Genomic DNA, 18306 nt, shown 5'->3' with positions numbered 1-18306 from the left:
GTAGTGATGATGGCTGCACATATTTGTAAATATACTAAAAACCACATCTTTATACATCTTTAAAAAAACAATGTTATAGGGCTGGGTGCGGTGGCTTACACCTGTAATCCCAGCACTTTGGGAGGCCAAAGCGGGCAGATCACAAGGTCAGGAGATCAAGACCATCTGGCTAACACGGTGAAACCCCGTCTCTACAAAAAATACAAAAAATTTAGCTGGGCATGGTGGTAAGCACCTGTAGTCCCAGCTACTCAGGAGGCTGAGGCAGGAGAATCGCTTGAACTCAGGAGGCGGAAGTTGTAGTGAGCCAAGATTGCACCACTGCACTTCAGCCTGGGGACAGATTGAGACTCTCTCTCAAAAAAAAAAAAAAAAAAAAAAAAAAAAGGATATTATGACATGTGAATTGTATCTCAATAAAGCTTTTTTAAAAAAAAACCTGTATGAGGAAAATGTTAAAATACTCCCAAAAGAAACTAAAAGAAGATGAACACTAGAAAGACATATGATATTCTTGGATAAGACAATTCAACATTATAAAGATATAAATTCTCCCAAGTTAATTTATAAATTCAATACAATGATAATAAAAATACTAACAAACCATTTTATGGAGCTGAATAAGTTATTAAAATTCATATGAAAAAACAAACATGTAAGAATAACAGAAAAGTACTAAAACAAAAAAACTACAAAACGAGACTAGACTTACCAGACATTAAAATATACTATAAAGCAGGCCGGGCGCGGTGGCTCACGCCTGTAATCCCAGCACTTTGGGAGGCCAAGGCGGGCGGATCACGAGGTCAGGAGATCGAGACCATCCTGGCTAACACGGTGAAACCCCGTCTCTACTAAAAATACAAAAAATTAGCCGGGTGTGGTGGTGCGCGCCTGTAGTCCCAGCTACTTGGAGGCTGAGGCAGGAGAATGACGTGAACCCGGAAGGCGGAGCTTGCAGTGAGCCGAGATCATGCCACTGCACTCCAGCCTGGGTGACAAAGCGAGACTCCGTCTCAAAAAAAAAAAAAATATATATATATACACATACTATAAAGCTTCTATAACCAAAACACTGCGGCACAGGTGCATGAATAGACAAATTCATCAAGCTGTGTAATTAAAATACTATATGTATAACTTTTTGAATCTATCAAATTTCAAATAAAAGTATTTTTTGAGGATTTTTTGGAGACAAAGAGTCTTACTCTGCTGCCCAGGCTGGAGTCCAGCGGCACAATCACAGCTCACTGCAGACTTGATCTCCTAGCCTCAAGCAATCCTCCTGCCTCAGCCTCCCAGGTAGCTGGGACTACAGGTGTGTGCCATCACCCCCCACTAATATTTTTTGTATTTTTAGTAGAGATGGGGTTTCACCAGTCTCATACTCCTGGGCACAAACCTCCTGCCCGCCTCAGCCCTGCAAAGTGCTGGATTATAGGTGTAAGCCACTGCACCAGGCCCAAAAGTGGCTTGTTTGGTTTTTTGTTGCCCAGGCTGGAGTACAGTGGCTCAATCTCGGCTCACTACAGCCTCTGCCTCCCAGGTTCAAGTGATTCTTGTGCCTCAGCCTCTTGAGTATCTGGACTACAGGCACCTGCCATCACACTTGACTAATTTGCTTGTATTTTCAGTAGAGATGGTCTTTGCTATGTTGGCCAGGCTGGTCTCAAACTCCTAACCTCAAGTGATCTGCCCATCTCAGCCTCCCAAAGTGCTGGGATTACAGGTGTGAGTCACTACGCCCAGCCTCAAAAGTGTTCTGGTTTTGTTTTGTTTTGTAAACCATGGTTTTACCTCTGGTTAGTGGGACTAAAAACAGGAGGAAGACTTTTCTTTTTAAAAATATTTTAAAATTGAGGGTAGGGCACGGTGGCTCACACCTGTAAGGCAGAAGAACCCTGGAGGTGGAGGTGGCACCGAGATCGCACCACTGCACTCCAGCCTGGGTGACAGAGCAAGACTCCTCCAGAAAGGAAAAAAGAAGAGGAAAAGAAAAGGAGGAAGCATTACTGAAGGCAACAGCAACTCCCTCTAAGTACAGTGGAAACAAACTGAAAGTAGGGCTGAAAAAAATATAGAAGAAAGAGTTCCGCATAGTCTCAGCTACACTGAAGGCTGAGGTGGGCAAAATTAGCAGGGCATGGTGGCACATGCCTGTAATCCCAGCTACTCAGGAGCCTGAGGCAGGAGAATTGCTTGAGCCCGGGAGATGGAGGTTGCAGTGAGCCAAGAACGTGCCACTGCACTTCAGCCTAGCTGACAGAACGAGACTCTGTCTTAAAAAAAAAAAAAAGAAGAAGAAGAAGAAGAATATTTTAAAATTGAAAGCATCCAAGGGCCGGGCGCGGTGGCTCAAGCCTGTAATCCCAGCACTTTGGGAGGCCGAGGCGGGCGGATCACGAGGTCAGGAGATCAAGACCATCCTGGCTAACACGGTGAAACCCCGTCTCTACTAAAAAATACAAAAAACTAGCCGGGCGAGGTGGCGGGCGCCTGTAGTCCCAGCTACTCGGGAGGCTGAGGCAGGAGAATGGCGTGAACCCGGGAGGCGGAGCTTGCCGTGAGCTGAGATCCGGCCACTGCACTCCAGCCCGGGCCACAGAGCGAGACTCCGTCTCAAAAAAAAAAAAAAAAAAAAAAAAAAGAAAGCATCCAAATGTTAATAATAACAAACCAGAAAGGCAAACCTGAGATTCTAGGCCCAGAATAGTCTAGAAAGCACAAATGGCCTACATTCCTCATTCTTAGCACCTGATTTCCTATCTTCTTGAGGAAATACTGGAATCTGTGCAAGAAAACCAAGAGCTAAGAATAAGGGTAGACACAATCAGGAGTGCTTTCATGGAGAGCTATCTGACAATAAAATTCATACACAATGAGAACTAGAAAATATAAACTGATCTTGGCTGGGCGCAGTGGCTCATGCCTATAACCCCAGCACTTTGGGAGTCCGAGGTGCACAGATCATAAGGTCAGGAGATTGACCACCCTGGCTAACATGGTGAAACCCTGTCTCTACTAAAAATACAAAAATTATCTGGGCATGGTGGCACAGGCCTGTAGTCCCAGCTATTCAGGAGGCTAAGACAGGAATCGCTTGAACCTGAGAGGCAGAGTTTGCAGTGAGCCGAGATCGTGCCACTGCATTCCAGCCTGGGCAACAGAGGAAGACTCCGTCTCAAAAAAAAAAAAAATAGAACAAAGAAAATATAAACTGAGAGTTTCCTATTTCAGACAGGAAAATTTTACCAAAAGCAGACTGGTTACTTAAGATAGATTTAAACTAACTGTGCAAAATTAACCAAAATTGCCATTAGTCACAATATGAAAAATTGCTTTATTCTGCCTACGGCAATAGGAATCCTAATAAATAAATAGTTGGTGGGCTGATAATTACTCTACCCTTGCGTTACTTAAGATGATTTTTAAAAGTCAGAAAATGTTTTACATAAATTAGTAAGTCAAATTAATAGTTCTGTTTTTGCTCACAGCCAATCTGAGTCAATTACTGCAGTTAATTTTTACAAACAGGAAGAAGTATTAAATAAGTCAGAAGCTCCTAATATTAACACACAGATAGGTAGATAGACAGACAGATAACAGACGAACCTAGATATAAGGTCTATCAAGGCTCTATTTAACAGTTAGTCAGAATGCTTTATTATATACCTACAGTTAAGCAAAAAAAAAAAAAAAAATCTGTGCTCATTTCCTAGTTTAATGACAGAGACATGTACTATCACTTTTATTCTCAAACACAGTAACTTTTCTGGCTCCATATTCAATTTACCAGACATACCAATATCCCTGTTCATAACAGCATCATTAGCCACAGCATATCCATGAAATACAATCGTTTTTCCAGACATGGTACTTCTGCTTTGTGTCTAACAACAGAACATTGTCACTATTATTGCTATTATAGTTTTTGTTTTGTTTCAAAGATATGGGGTCTTACTACATTGCCCAGGCTAGAAAGCAGTAGCTATTCACAGGCAGGACCATTGCATACTACAGCTTTTGAATCCCTGAGCTCAAGCAATCCTCCCACTTCAGCCTCACAAGTAGCTGGGACTATAGGCTGTGCCACTGTGCCCAGAACTGTTAGGTTTTTATTTTTCCTGCCTTTGGGAACACTTTTAGCTTTTTTCTCTTCTGTCATTGAAACCTTAAAATTGTATGTCATTTCTTGACATCCATATTTCCTTTTAGCCTACATATGTTTAATTTCTTTTTGTTTCTTTTTTTATTATTAATAGACTTTAAGTTCAAGGGTACACGTGCACAACATGCAGGTTTGTTACACAGGCATACATGTGCCATGTTGGTTTGCTGCACCCATCAACTCGTCATTTACATTAGGTATTTCTCCTAATGCTATCTCTCCCCCAGTCCTCCACCCCACGACAGGCCCCAGTGTGTGATGCTTCCCACCCTGTATCCAAGAGTTCTCATTGTTCAGTTCCCACCTATGAGTGAGAACATTCGGGGTTTGGTTTTCTGTCCTTGTGACAGTTTGCTCAGAATGATGGTTTCCAACTTCATCCATGTCCCTGCAAAGGACATGAACTCATCCTTTTTTATGGCTGCATAGTATTCCATGGTGTGTATGTGCCAAAATGTCTTAATGCAGTCTATCATTGATGGACATTTGGGTTGGTTCCAAGTCTTTGCTATTGTGAATAGTGCCACAATAAACATACATGTGTATGTGTCTTTATAGTAGCATGGTTTATACTCCTTTTGGTATATAACCAGTAATGGGATTGCTAGGTCAAATGGTATTTCTAGTTCTAGATCCTTGAGGAATTGCCACACTGTCTTCCACAATGGTTGAAATAGTTGACACTCCCACCAACAGTGTAAAAGCTTTCCTATTTCTCCACATCCTCTCCAGCATCTGTTGTTTCCCAACTTTTTTAATGATCGCCATTCTAACTGGCATGAGATGGTATCTCACTGTGGTTTTGATTTGCATTTCTCTGATGATCAGTGATGATGAGCATTTTTTCATGTGTCTGCTGGCTGCATAAATGTCTTCTTTTGAGAAGTGTCCGTTCATATCCTTTGCCCACTTTTTCATGGGGTTGTTTTTTCTTGTAAACTTAAGTTCCTGTAGATTCTGGATATTAGCCCTTTGACAGATGGGTACATTGCAAAAATTTTCTCCCATTATGTAAGCTGCCTGTTCACTCTGACGGCAGTTACTTTTGCTGAGCAGAAGCTCTTTAGTTGAATTAGATCCCATTTGTCAGTTTTGGCTTTTGTTGCCATTGCTTTTGGTGTTTTAGTCATGCACTCTTTGCCCATGCCTATGTCCTGAATGGCATTGCCTAGGTTTTCTTCTAGGATTTTTATGGTTTTTAGGTCTAACACTTAAGTCTTTAATCCATCTTGAATTAATTTTTGTATAAGGTGTAAGGAAGGGATCCAGTTTCAGCTTTCTACATATGGCTAGCCAGTTTTCCCAGCATCATTTATTAAATAGGGAATCCTTTCCCCATTTCTTGTTTTTGTCAGGTTTGTCAAATATCAGATGGTTGTAGATGTTCTGTTCCATTGGTCTATATCTCTGTTTTGGTACCAGTACCAAAACTGTCGTGGTTACTGTAGCCTTGTTGTATAGTTTGAAGTCAGGTAGCATGATGCCTCCAGCTTTGTTCTTTTGGCTTAGGATTGTCTTGGCAATGTGGGCTCTTTTGTGGTTCCATATGAACTTTAAAGTAGTTTTTTCCAATTCTGTGAAGAAAGTCATTGGTAGCTTGATGGGGATAGCATTGAATCTGTAAATTAATTACCTTGGGCAGTATGACCCTTTTCACAATATTGATTCTTCCTATCCATGAGCATAGAATGTTCTTCCATTTGTTTGTTTCCTCTTTCATTTCCTTGAGTGGTGGTTTGTAGCCCTCCTTGAAGAAGTCCTTCACATCCCTTGTAAGGTGGATTCCTAGGTATCTCTTTGAACTAATTGTGATAGGGAGTTCACTCGTGATTTGGCTCTGTGTTTGTCTGTTACTGGTGTATAAGAATGCTTGTGATTTTTGCACATTGATTTTGTATCCTGAGACTCTGCTGAAGTTGCTTATCAGCTTAAGGAGGTTTTGGGCTGAGACAATGGGATTTTCTAAATATACAATCATGTCATCTGCAAACAGGGACAATTTGGCTTCCTCTTTTCCTAACTGAATACCCTTTATTTCTTTCTCTTGCCTGAATGCCCTGGTCAGAACTTCCAAAACTATGTAGAATAGAAGAGGTAAGAGAGGGCATCCTTGTCTTGTGCTGGTTTTCAAAGGGAATGCTTCCAGTTTTAGCCCATTCAGTATGACATTGGCTGTGGGTTTGTCATAAATAGCTCTTATTATTTTGAGATATGGTCCATCAATACCTAGTTTACTGAGAGTTTGTAGTAGGAAGGGCTGCTGAATTTTGTCAAGACCTTTTCTGCATGTATTGCAATAATAAGGTGGTTTTTGTCGTTGGATCTGTTTACGTGATGGATTACGTTTATTGATTTGCATAGGTTGAACCAGCCTTGCATCCTAGGGATGAACCCAACTTGATCGTGGTGGATAAGCTTTTTGATGTGCTGCTGGATTCAGTTTGCCAGTATTTTATTGAGGATTTTTGCATCGATGTTCATCAGGGATATTGGTCTAAAATTCTCTTTTTTTTGTTTTGTCTGTGCCAGGCTTTGTTACCAGGATGATGCTGGCCTCATAAAATGAGTTAGGGAGGATTCCCTCTTTTTCTATTGATTGGAATAGTTTCAGAAGGAAATGGTACCAGCTCCCCTCTGTATCTCTGGTAGAATATGGCTGTGAATCTGTCTGGTCCTGGAATTTTTTTGGTTGGTAGGCTATTAATTATTGCCTCAATTTCAGAGCCTGTTATTGGTCTATTCAGAGATTAAACTTCTTCCTGGTTTAGTTTTGGGAGGCTGTATGTGTCCAGGAATTTATCCATTTCTTCTAGACTTTCTAGTTTATTTGTGTAGAGGTGTTTACAGTATTCTCTGATGGTAGCTTGTATTTCTGTGGGATCGGTAGCGATATCCCCATTATCATTTTTTATTGCATCTATTTGATTCTTCTCTCTTTTCTTCTTTATTAGTCTTGCTAGCAGTCTATCAATTTTGTTGATCTTTTCAAAAAACCAGCTCCTGGATTGATTTTTTGAAGGGTTTTTTGTGTCTCTTATCTCTTTCACTTCTGCTCTTAGTTATGTCTTGCCTTCTGCTAGCTTTTGAATGTGTTTGCTCTTACTTCTCTAGTTCTTTTAATTGTGATGTTAGGGTGTCAATTTCAGATCTTTCCTGCTTTCTCTTGTGGGCATTTAGTGCTATACATTTCCTGCTACACACTGCTTTAAATATGTCCCAGAGATTCTGGTACACTGTGTCTTTGTTCTCATTGGTTTCAAAGAACATCTTTATTTCTGCCTTCATTTCGTTATGTATCCAATAGTCATTCAGGAGCAGGTTGTTCAGTTTCCATGTAGTTGAGCGGTTTTGAGTGAGTTTCTTAATCCTGAGTTCTAGTTTGATTGCACTGTGGTCTGAGAGACAGTTTGTTGTGATTTCTGTAGTTTTACATTTGCTGAGGAGTGCTTTACTTCCAACTACGTGATCAATTTTGGAATAAGTGCGATGTGGTGCTGGAAGAATGTATATTCTGTTGATTTGGGGTGGAGAGTTCTGTAGATGTCTATTAGCTCCGCTTGGTGCAGAACTGAGTTCAAGTCCTGGATATCTTTGTTAACCTTCTGTCTCGTTGATCTAATATTGACAGTGGGATGTTAAAGTCTCTCATTATTATTATGAGGAGTCTAAGTCTCTTTGTAGGTCTCTAAGGAATTGCTTTATGAATCTGGATGCTCCTATATTCGGTGTATATATATTTAGGATAGTTAGCTCTTCTTGTTGAATTGATCCCTTTGCCATTGCGTAATGGCCTTCTTTATCTCTTCTGATCTTTGCTGGTTTGAAGTCTGTTTTATCAGAAACTAGGACTGCAACCCCTGCTTTTTTTGGCTTTCCATCTGCTTGGGAGATCTTCCTCCATCCCTTTATTTTGAGCTTAAGTGTGTCACTGCATGTGAGATGGGTCTCCTGAATGCAGCACACTGATGGGTCTTGACTCGTTGTCCAATTTTCCAGTCTGTGTCTTTTAATTGGGGGCATTTAGCCCATTTACATTTAAGGTTAGTATTGTTATGTGTGGATCTGATCCTGTCATTATGATGTTAGCTGGTTATTTTGCCCATTAATTGATGCAGTTTCTTAACAGCATTCATGGTCTTTAAAATTTGGCAGGTTTTTGCAGTGGCTAGTACCACTTGTTCCTTTCCACGTTTAGTGCTTCCTTCAGGAGCTCTGGTAAGGCAGGCCTTGTGGTGACAAAATCTCTCAGCATTTGCTTGTCTATAAAGAATTTTATTTCTCCTTCACTTATAAAGCTTAGTTTGGCTGGATATGAGATTCTGAGTTGAAAATTCTTTTCTTTAAGGATGTTGAATACTGGCCCCCACTCTCTTCTGGCTTGTAGAGTTTCTGTCGAGAGATCCACTGTTAGTCTGATGGGCTTCCCTTTGTGGGTAACCCGACGTTTCTCTCTGGCTGCCCTTAACACTTTTTCCTTCATTTCAACTTTGGTGAATCTGACAATTATGTGTCTTAGGGTTGCTCTTCTCAAGGAGTATCTTTATGGCGTTCTCTGTATTTCCTGAATTTGAATGTTGGCCTGCCTTGCTAGTTGGGGAAGTCCTCTTGGATATCCTGAAGAGTGTTTTCCAACTTGGTTCCATTCTCCTCGTCACTTTCAGGTACACCAATCAAACATAGATTTGGTCTTTTCACATAGTCCCATATTTCCTGGAGGCTTTATTCGTTTCTTTTTACTCTTTTTTCGCTAAACTTGTCTTCTTGCTTTATTTCATTAATTTGATCTTTAATCCCTGATATCCTTTCTTCCACTTGATTGATTCGGCTATTGAAGCTTGTGCATGCATCACCAAGTTCTCATGCCATGGTTTTCAGCTCCATCAGGTCACTTAAGGTCTTCTCTACACTGTTTATTCTAGTCAGCCATAACCTTTTATCAAGGTTTTTAGCTGCCTTGCAATGGGTTAGAACATGCTTCTTTAGCTCAAAGAAGATTGTTATTACCTACCTTCTGAAGACTACTTCTGTCAACTCATCAAAGTCATTCTCTGTCCAGCTTTGTTCTGTTGCTGATGAGGAGCTGTGATCCTTTGGAGAAGAGGTGCTCTGGTTTTTAGAATTTTCAGCTTTTCTGCTCTGGTTTCTCCCCATCTTTGTGGTTTTACCTACCTTTGGTCTTTGATGTTGGTGACCTACAGATGGGGTTTTGGTGTAGATGTCCTTTTTGTTGATGCTGATGCTATTCCTTTCTGTTTGTTAGTTTTCCTTCTAACAGTCAGGTCCCTCAGCTGCAGGTCTACTGGAGTTTGCTGGAGGTCCACTCCAGACCCTGTTTGCCTGGGTATCATCAGTGGAGGCTGCAGAATAGCAGATATTGCAGAATAGCAAATATTGCTGCCTGATCCTTCCTCTGGAAGCTTCGTCCAAGAGGAGCACCCACCTGTATGAGGTGTCTGTTGCCCCCTACTGGGAGGTGTCTCCCAGTTAGGCTACATGGGGGTCAGGGACCCACTTGAGGAGGCAGACTGTCCGTTCTCAGAGTTCAAATGCTGTGCTGGGAGAACCACTGCTGTCAGACAGAAACGTTTAAGTTTGCAGAAGTTTCTGCTGCCTTTTGTTCCACTATGCCCTGCCCTCAGAGGTGGAGTCTATAGAGGCAGTAGGCCTTGCTGAGCTGGGGTGGACTCCGCCCAGTTTGAGCTTCCTGGCCGCTTTGTTTACCTACTCAACCCTCAGCAATGGCGGACAACCCTTCCCCCACCCAGCTGCAGCCTCGCAGGTCCATCTCAGACAGCTGTGCTAACAGTGAGCAAGGCTCTGTGGGTGTGGGACCCGCCAAACCAGGTACAGGAGAGAATCTCCTGTTCTGCCAGTTGCTAAGACCATGGGAAAAGTGCAGTATTTGGGCAAGAGTGTCCCATTTTTCCAGGTACAGTCTGTCACAGCTTCCCTTGGCTAGGAAAGGGAAATCCTCCAATCCCTTCTGCTTCCTGGGTGAGGCAACGCCCTGTCCTGCTTCAGCTAGCCGTCTGTGGGCTGTACTCACTGTCCAACCAGTACCAATGAGATGAACCAGGTACTTCAGTTGGAAATGCAGAAATCACCCATCTTCTGCATCGGTCACACTGGGAGCTGCAGACCAGAGCTGTTCCTATTCGGCCATCTTGAACAAAGATCTGTTTAATTTCTTTTTTGTTTGTTTGTTTAATTTTTTTTTTTTAATTATACTTTAAGTTCTAGGGTACATGTGCATAACGTGCAGGTTTGTTACATATGTATACTTGTGCCATGTTGGTGTGCTGCACCCATCAACTCGTCAGCACCCATCAATTCATCATTTATATCAGGTATAACTCCCAATGCAATCTCTCCCCCCTCCTCCCTCCCTGTTTAATTTCTTTTAAAGTCAAAAGAACATAGGCCGGGTGTGGTGGCTTAAGTTTGTAATCCAGAACTTTTGGAGGCTGAGGCAGCAGATCACTGAGGGCCAGGAGTTCAAGACTAGCCTGGCCAACATGGTAAAACCCTGTCTCTATTAAAAATACAGCTATTAGTCAGGCGTGGGGGTACATACCTGTTATCCCAGCTACTTGGGAGGTTGAGGCACAAGAATCACTTGAACCCGGGAGTCGGAGGTTGCAGTGAGTTGATATCATGCCACTGCACTCCAGCCTGGGTGACAGAGCAAGACTCTGTCTCAAGAAAACAAAAAAAAAGTCAAAAGAGCATGAAATATGTTGCAAAAGGACATACAGATCTTAAATAAAATATTTATGTTACAAAGAAGTTAAGATACTCAAAAAACTGGGGATAGAAGGAACACACCCCAACATAATAAAAGCCATATATGACAGACCCACAGCTAGTATCATACTGAATGGGGAAAAACTAGAAAGCCTTTCCTCAAAGATCTGAAACATGACAAGCATGCCCACTGTCACTATTGTTATTCAACAAAGTACTGGAAGTCCCAGCTAGAGCAATCAGACAATAGAAAGCTATAAAGGGCATCCAAATTGGAAAGGAAGAAGTCAAATTATCCCTGTTTGCAGATGATGCAATTTTGTATTTGGACAAATATAAAGACTCCACAAAAAAAGTATTATTAATAGAAGTGATAAACAAATTAAATAAAGTTACATGATATAAAATCAACATACAAAAATTAGTAGCATTTCCATATGCCAACAGTGAACAATGAGAAAAAGAAATTTTAAAAGTTAACTCCATTTATAACAGCCACATATAAAACTGAATAACTAGGTATTAACCAAAGAAGTGAAATATCTCTGTAATGAAAACTATAAAACACTGATGAAAGAAATTGAAGAGGACACCAAAAAAACAGAAAAATATTCCATGTTCACGGATTGAAAGAATCAATATTGTTAAAATGTCAATACTACTATCAAAGCAATCTACAAATTCAAGGCAATCCCTATCAAAATGACAATGACATGCTTCACAGAAGTAGAAAAAACAATCCTAAGATTTATATGGAACCACAAAAGACCCAGAATAGTCAAAGCTATCTTGAGTAAAACGAACAAAACTGGAGGAATCACATTACCTGACTTCAACTATACTACAGAGTTATAGTAACCAAAACAGCATGGGACTGGAATAAAAACAGACACACAGAACAATGGGATAGAACAGAGAATCTAGAAACAAATCCACCCACCTACAGTTAACTCATTTTCCACAAAGGTGCCAAGAACATACACTGGGGAAAAGACAGTCTCTTCAATAAATGGTGCTGGGAAAACTGGATATGCATATGCAGAAGAAAAAAACTAGACCCATATCACTGGCCATACACAAAAATCAAATAAGGCTGGGCGCAGTGGCTCACGCCTGTAATCCCAACACTTTGGGAGGCCAAGGCAAGCAGATCACTTGAGGTCAGGAGTTCAAGACCAGTCTGGTCAACATGGTGAAACCCCATCTCTACTAAAAATACAAAAATTAGCTGGGCATGGTGGCACATGCCTGTAGTCCCAGCTAGTTGGGTGGCTGAGGCACAAGAACTGCTTGAACCTGGGAGGCGGAAGTTGCAGTGAGCTGTTATCAAGCCACTGCACTCCAGCCTGGGCAACCAAGCAAGACCCTGTCTTAAAAAAAAAAATCAAATCAAAATGGATTAAAGACTTAAACCTAAGACCTCAAAATGTGACACTGCTAGAAGAAAATATTGGGGAAAATCTCCAGGACATCGGTCTGGGCAAGAATTTCTTGAGCAGTACCCCACAAGCACAGGCAACCAAAGCAAAAATAAACAAATGGGATCACATCAAGTAAAAAGTTTCTGCACAGCAAAGGATACAATCAACAAAGTAAAGAGATAACCCACAGAATGGGAGAAAACATTTGCAAACCATCTATCTGACAAGAGATTATAACCAGAATATATAAGGAGCTCAAGCAATTCTAGAAAATAATAATAATAATAATCCCATTAAAAAATGGGCAAAAGATCTGAATAGACATTTCTCAAAAGACATACGAATGGCAAATAGGCATTTGAAAAGGTGCTCAACATTGCTGATCATCGAAGAAATGCAAATCAAAACCACAATGAGCTATCATTTCACCCCAGTTAAAATGGCTTATATCCAAAAGACAGGCAGAAACAAATACTGGTGGGGATGTGCAGAGAAAGGAACCTTCCTAAACTGTTGATGGGAATGTAAATTAGTACAACCACTATAGAGAACAACTTGGACGTTCCTCAAAATACTAAAAATTGAGCTACCACATGATCCAGCAATCCCACTGCCAAAAGAAAGGAAATCAGTATATTGAAGAGGTATCTGCATTCCTGTTTGTTGCAGCACTGTTTACAATAGCTAAGATTTGGAAGCAATCGAAGTGTTCATTAACAGATGAATGAATAAAGAAAATGTGGTACATATATACAATGAAGTACTATTTGGCCATAAAAAAGAATGAGATCCATGGCTGGGCACGATGGCTCATGTCTGTAATCCCAGCACTTTGGGAGGCCGAGGCAGGCAGATCACTTGAGGCTAAGAATTTGAGACCAGCCTGGCCAATATGGTGAAACCCCGTCACTACTAAAAATACAAAAATTAGCTGGGTGTGGTGGTACGCGCCTGTAATCCCAGCCACTCAGGAAGCTGAGGCAGGAGAATCGCTTAAACCTGGGAGGCAGAGGTTGCAGTAAGCTGAGATTGTCACTGCACTCCAGCCTGGGCACAAGAGCAGGACTCCGTCTTGTAAAAAAAAAAAAAGAATAAGATCCAGTCATTTGCAACAACATGGATGGAACTGGAGATCATTATGTTAAGTGAAATAAGCCAGGCACAAAAAGACAAACATTACATGCTCTCACTTAATTGCGGGATCTAAAAATCAAAATAACTGAACTCATGGACAGAGAGAGTAGAAGGATGGTTACTGGAAGCTGCGAAGGGTAGTATGGGGATGTGGGGGATGGTTAATGGGTACAAAAAAATACAAAGAATAAATAAGACCTACTATTTGGTAGCACAAAAGGGTGACTATAGTCATTAATAACTTAATTTTGTATTTTAAAATAACTTAAAGAGTGTATTTGGATTGTTTGTCACTTAAAGGATAAATGCTTGAGGGGATGAATACCCCATTCTCCATAATGTACTTATTTTACATTACATGCCGATTTCAAAACATCTCATGTACCCCATAAATATATACACCTACTATGTATCCACAAAAATTAAAACTAAAAAAATTAAAAGTTCAGATGATTGAATTTAGTATTATACATCTTATCTAAGTATGTACTTTCTTCTGTTCACAGTATACTAGTCAGTAAAATAGAGTAATAAAGCTCATAATCATGATTTAATCAATTAGCTGAAATACAACCAAACTTAAGATAACACAGAAATGGTCTTTTATATTTATTTTCTTATTTTTAAAAAATTAATTTTTTTTTTGAAACAGTCTCACTCTGTCGCCCAAACTGGAGTACAGTGGCGTGATCATAGTTCAGCGTAGCCTCAAACTCTTGAGCTCAAGCGATCTTCCCACCTCAGCCTCCTTAGTAGCTGGGATATGTGCCACCACACCTGGCTAATTTTTTTTCATTTGTAGAGATGGGGCCTTGCAAAGTTGCCCAGGATGGTCTTAAACTTTTGGCCTCAAAGTAATTCTTCCCAAAGAGCTGGGATTACAGCATGAGGCACTATGCCCAGCCTCTTTGTTTATTTATTTATTTTGAAACCGAGTCTCACTCTGTCGCCCAGGATGGAGTGTAGTGGCAAGACCTCAGCTCACTGCAACCTCTGCCTCCCAGGTTCAAGCGATTCCCCTGTCTCAGCCTCCCAAGTAGGTAGGATTACAGGCAAATGCAACCACATCCAGCTAATTTTTGTATTTTTAGAAGAGATGGTGTTTCATCATGTTGGCCACGCTGGTCTTGAACTCTTGACCTCAAGCGATCCACCCACCTCGGCCTCCCAAAGTGCTAGGATTATTATAGGTGTGAGCTACCACGCCCAGCCTATTTTTTCAATTATAGTAAACAGTGGCACTAGTGAAAGAATGATTAATCAACATTGGCTAATTTTCAAACCACTCACTTATATTTGAATGAGTTCTCAACACTTTAGGGGGAAAAAAAAAGCTACGCTGGAAAAGACCCAACCAAAAAGAAGATATATTTTTGGGTTCTCCAAGCTATTTTCCCCTATTTCATCTTTTCTTGCACTTAGGATTCTTTGAGGGATGAGATTACATTATGTCCCTTTGTCAACTTAGTGCCTCACACAGTGCCTGTAACATAATAAGCACTTCACATGTGTCTTTTGAGTAATACACACAAAGATCAACTGGTGGGGAGTCACCATCTCTCTATGCCTACTATCTGGCTGCTGGTTCATATCATCCCCAAGAAAACCAAAGGTAAAAAGGGGTTTGAAGTTGGGTGCGGTGGCTCACATCTGTAATCCCAGCACTTTGGGAGGCCAAGGGAGGTGCGTTGCTTGAGTTTAGGAGTTCAAGATCAGCCTGGCCAACATGGCAAAACCCTGTTTCTACTAAAAATACAAAAATTAGCCAGGTGTGGTGGCACATGCCTATAATCTCAGTTACTTGGAAGGTTGAGGAACAAGAATCACTTGAACCCAGGAGGCGGAGGTTGCAGTAAGCCGAGACTGCACCACTGCCAGCCTGGGCAATAAAGGAAGACTCTGTCTCCAAAAAAAAGTGGGACAGCGGGGGTAGGGGGGCTTGAATTTAAAAGGACAGTAAAGAGAAAACAGAAAAAGGGAGTTGGAAAGTACTATGCTTATAAATAAAATTCTAATTAGATTACAGCTTATGCCACTAGGAAAGAAAAGACTTATTTATTTATTTATTCTTATGTATTTATTTTGAGATAGGGTCTCACTCTGTTGCCCAGACTGGAGTGCAGTGGCACAATCACAGCTCACTGCAGCCTTGACTTCCTAGGCTCAAGAGATCTTCCCACCTTAACCTCCTGAGCCTGGCTACTTTTTGCGTTTTTAGTAGAGACAGGTTTCGCCATGTTGCCCAGGCTGGTCTTGAGCTCCTGGGCTCAGCAATCCGCCCACCTCGGCCTCCCAAAGCACTGGGATTACAGGCATGAGTCACTGCACCTCCCAGAAACGACTTTTAAAACATACAAGTATTTTTAAAACAAAGATAACTTTGGCTGCCATACATAAGGACCAGAGACAGAAACGGAGTGGAAGAAGGAAGGTTTACAGGAAGCTATTACTGCAGTCCACTAAAGAAGGAATGGTGGCCCCGATTACGGTAATATTAATAATAGTAGCAATGGAGAGAAATAGATGTACATTACCTTTTTGCTTCAGGCATTTTTATTAAGAAAAATTATCTTTGGATGATCAGGTAAAACAAGCATTGATATCTTGTGCAAAATGGGCATCTAATAAATTTATCAATGAATTGGCGGAAATGAAAGCTCAATATGAACATGAAGATAAAAGACAATCCCTAACTGTTCAACAAGGTATATTGCTCCAAATAAAATTCCATACAGCTGTTGGCAATCATTTAGGAACTATGGTGAGCAGGAGAGGTTACCAGCAGACTGAAGATAGAAAATGTAGTACTTGTGTTCAAAAAAAGAGAAATGGGATCCTGTCAACTATTGATCATTGAAGTTAAACGTAATTTTAGACATGACTCTAGAATCATTACTAAGAGAAGTTTGTGAACACTTAGAAAAAGTAGTAATCAGTGCTCCTTTAGCAGCACATATACTAAACGGGAACAAATCAGAGATAAGCATGGCCCCTGTGCAATGATGACACACAAATTCACAAAGCATTCCACATTTTTACTTGAATTAAAAATCCTTTTCTGATACAAAAATCAGCCGGGTGTGGTGGCAAGCTCCTGCAGACCCAGCAACTCGGGAGGCCGGGGAAGGAGAATTGCTTAAATCCAAGAGGCCACCGCACTCCAGCGTGGGTGACAGAGACTCTGTCTCAAAATAAATAAATAAATAAAAATCCTTTTCTGAAAAAAAAGACAAAAAAGTAGTAATCAACATATGCTACTGGAATATAGTATAGTTTCACTAAGGACAAGTAATGATAGGGTAAAAAAAAGGAGACATATAAAATCTAGGTTTTAGTAAGGCAATTGTCAAAGTTCCTCACATATTCCTTGTGAGAACTTGGAAACATATGAGGTAGATGATGATAAATTAGCTGAATTTCTAATTGGCTGACCAACCTGAACCAAAGAATTAATAATAAAATTTTTTTATCACCTTTAAGAGAGGTCTTTAGCAGGTAAAGAACTCTGCCCTCAGCCCTGCCTAGACAGCATTTTAGTGAAAAATTTGCATGAAGGCAATGCCAAAATTATCAAACTTGTATGTTTATCAAATGCATAGATTTGATATTTATTGGATGAACAAATCAGGATATTTTTAATGTCAACAGACTAGAAGCAATCTTACAAAATAAAACTTAATACAGACACATGTAAAGTCCTACCAAAAAATATTCTATTAAAGAATTTAGAGAGTATGACTTTAAGAACGGAGACAGCATGAACAAAACAATTCAACAATTTTAGTTGACAAGGAAACCAGTAGTAAAACAGGTATCATATATACATAATACTTGGATGCCCCAACCCATTCTAAGTGACTTACATATATACATTAATTTAATTATCTTCAGAATTGTATAAGATAGTCACTATTATTAACCCCATTTTAGAGATGAGGAGACTTAGGCCCAGAGTGTTTACATAATTTACTCAGGGTTACCCAGCTGATAAACTGCAGAGTTAGGATCTAAACACAGGAAGGCTAGCCCCAAAGTTAATCTTCTTAACTAGTAAATTATTATAAATTAACAGTGTAATGTGGTTGCCAAAGAAGCAAGTCTACTCTTAAAGTACATGCTTTAAAATCAGAGAGGTAACTTACAGTCTTCTACACTAGTTAATACCTAATTTGGGGTACCATTCTTGTCGGAAGAATATGGATGAACTAAACAAATTCACAAGTGGGCTGTGAGTTCTGTGAGGAGATGCAAACGAAAACAATGACACAAAAGTCACTTACAGAGGTTAAAGACTGATAATATTTTCTAGAGAAGAAAACACTCAGTGGAATATAAGTATCTTCAAATAGTTGAAAACCCACAATACAGAAGAGACAGTGAGGACACAATTTCCAGTTCAGTGAAAGAAATAATTTTATAAAAATTAGAGTTGTCCAAACATGGCAAGGTGTGTGCCTACAACCCCAGCTACTTGGGAGGGTGAGTTGGGAGGATCACTTGAGCCCAGGAGTTCCAGACAAGCTTGAGCAACATAGAGAAACCCTGTCTCAAAAATAAATAAATAAATAAATAAATGGAATTGACCAAATATCTTTATCTCAGAAACTATGACACCATAGTCTCTCCAAAAAATATACAAATGTGCATAATTTTGCATAGTATTTCCAGGAGTTCACAAGTCTATTTTCATATCTATTCATGCCGCACACCTAGTCATGTATCCCAGATTAAAATGGAAAGGATTTATGTATGAAGAGGTGAGTGTATTTGATTCTCTTTAAAATTCACTACAATTTAAAATTCTATGATCTAAAAGAACTCTCAATCTATGCTTTCTAG

At 40.2% G+C, this 18306-nt stretch overlaps 1 protein-coding gene and 1 non-coding gene across 10 annotated transcripts in view; one reads left to right on the top strand and one right to left on the bottom strand.

The window, feature by feature from the left end:
• Window positions 1–18306, bottom strand: part of TFDP2 (transcription factor Dp-2) — a 217923-nt gene that overhangs the window by 197401 nt on the left and 2216 nt on the right. The gene's annotated exons all lie outside the window — the stretch shown is intronic.
• On the top strand, window positions 16403–16504 carry LOC117084615. The gene has a single exon (XR_004437543.1). It is a non-coding gene; the product is annotated as a U6 spliceosomal RNA (small nuclear RNA).

This window comes from Trachypithecus francoisi, unplaced genomic scaffold, assembly GCF_009764315.1.
Source record: "Trachypithecus francoisi isolate TF-2019V2 unplaced genomic scaffold, Tfra_2.0 Lachesis_group0, whole genome shotgun sequence".
Taxonomy (NCBI): Eukaryota; Metazoa; Chordata; class Mammalia; order Primates; family Cercopithecidae; genus Trachypithecus; species Trachypithecus francoisi.
Note: the sequence above shows the minus strand (reverse complement) of the source record. Positions and strands in the feature narration are given on the sequence as shown.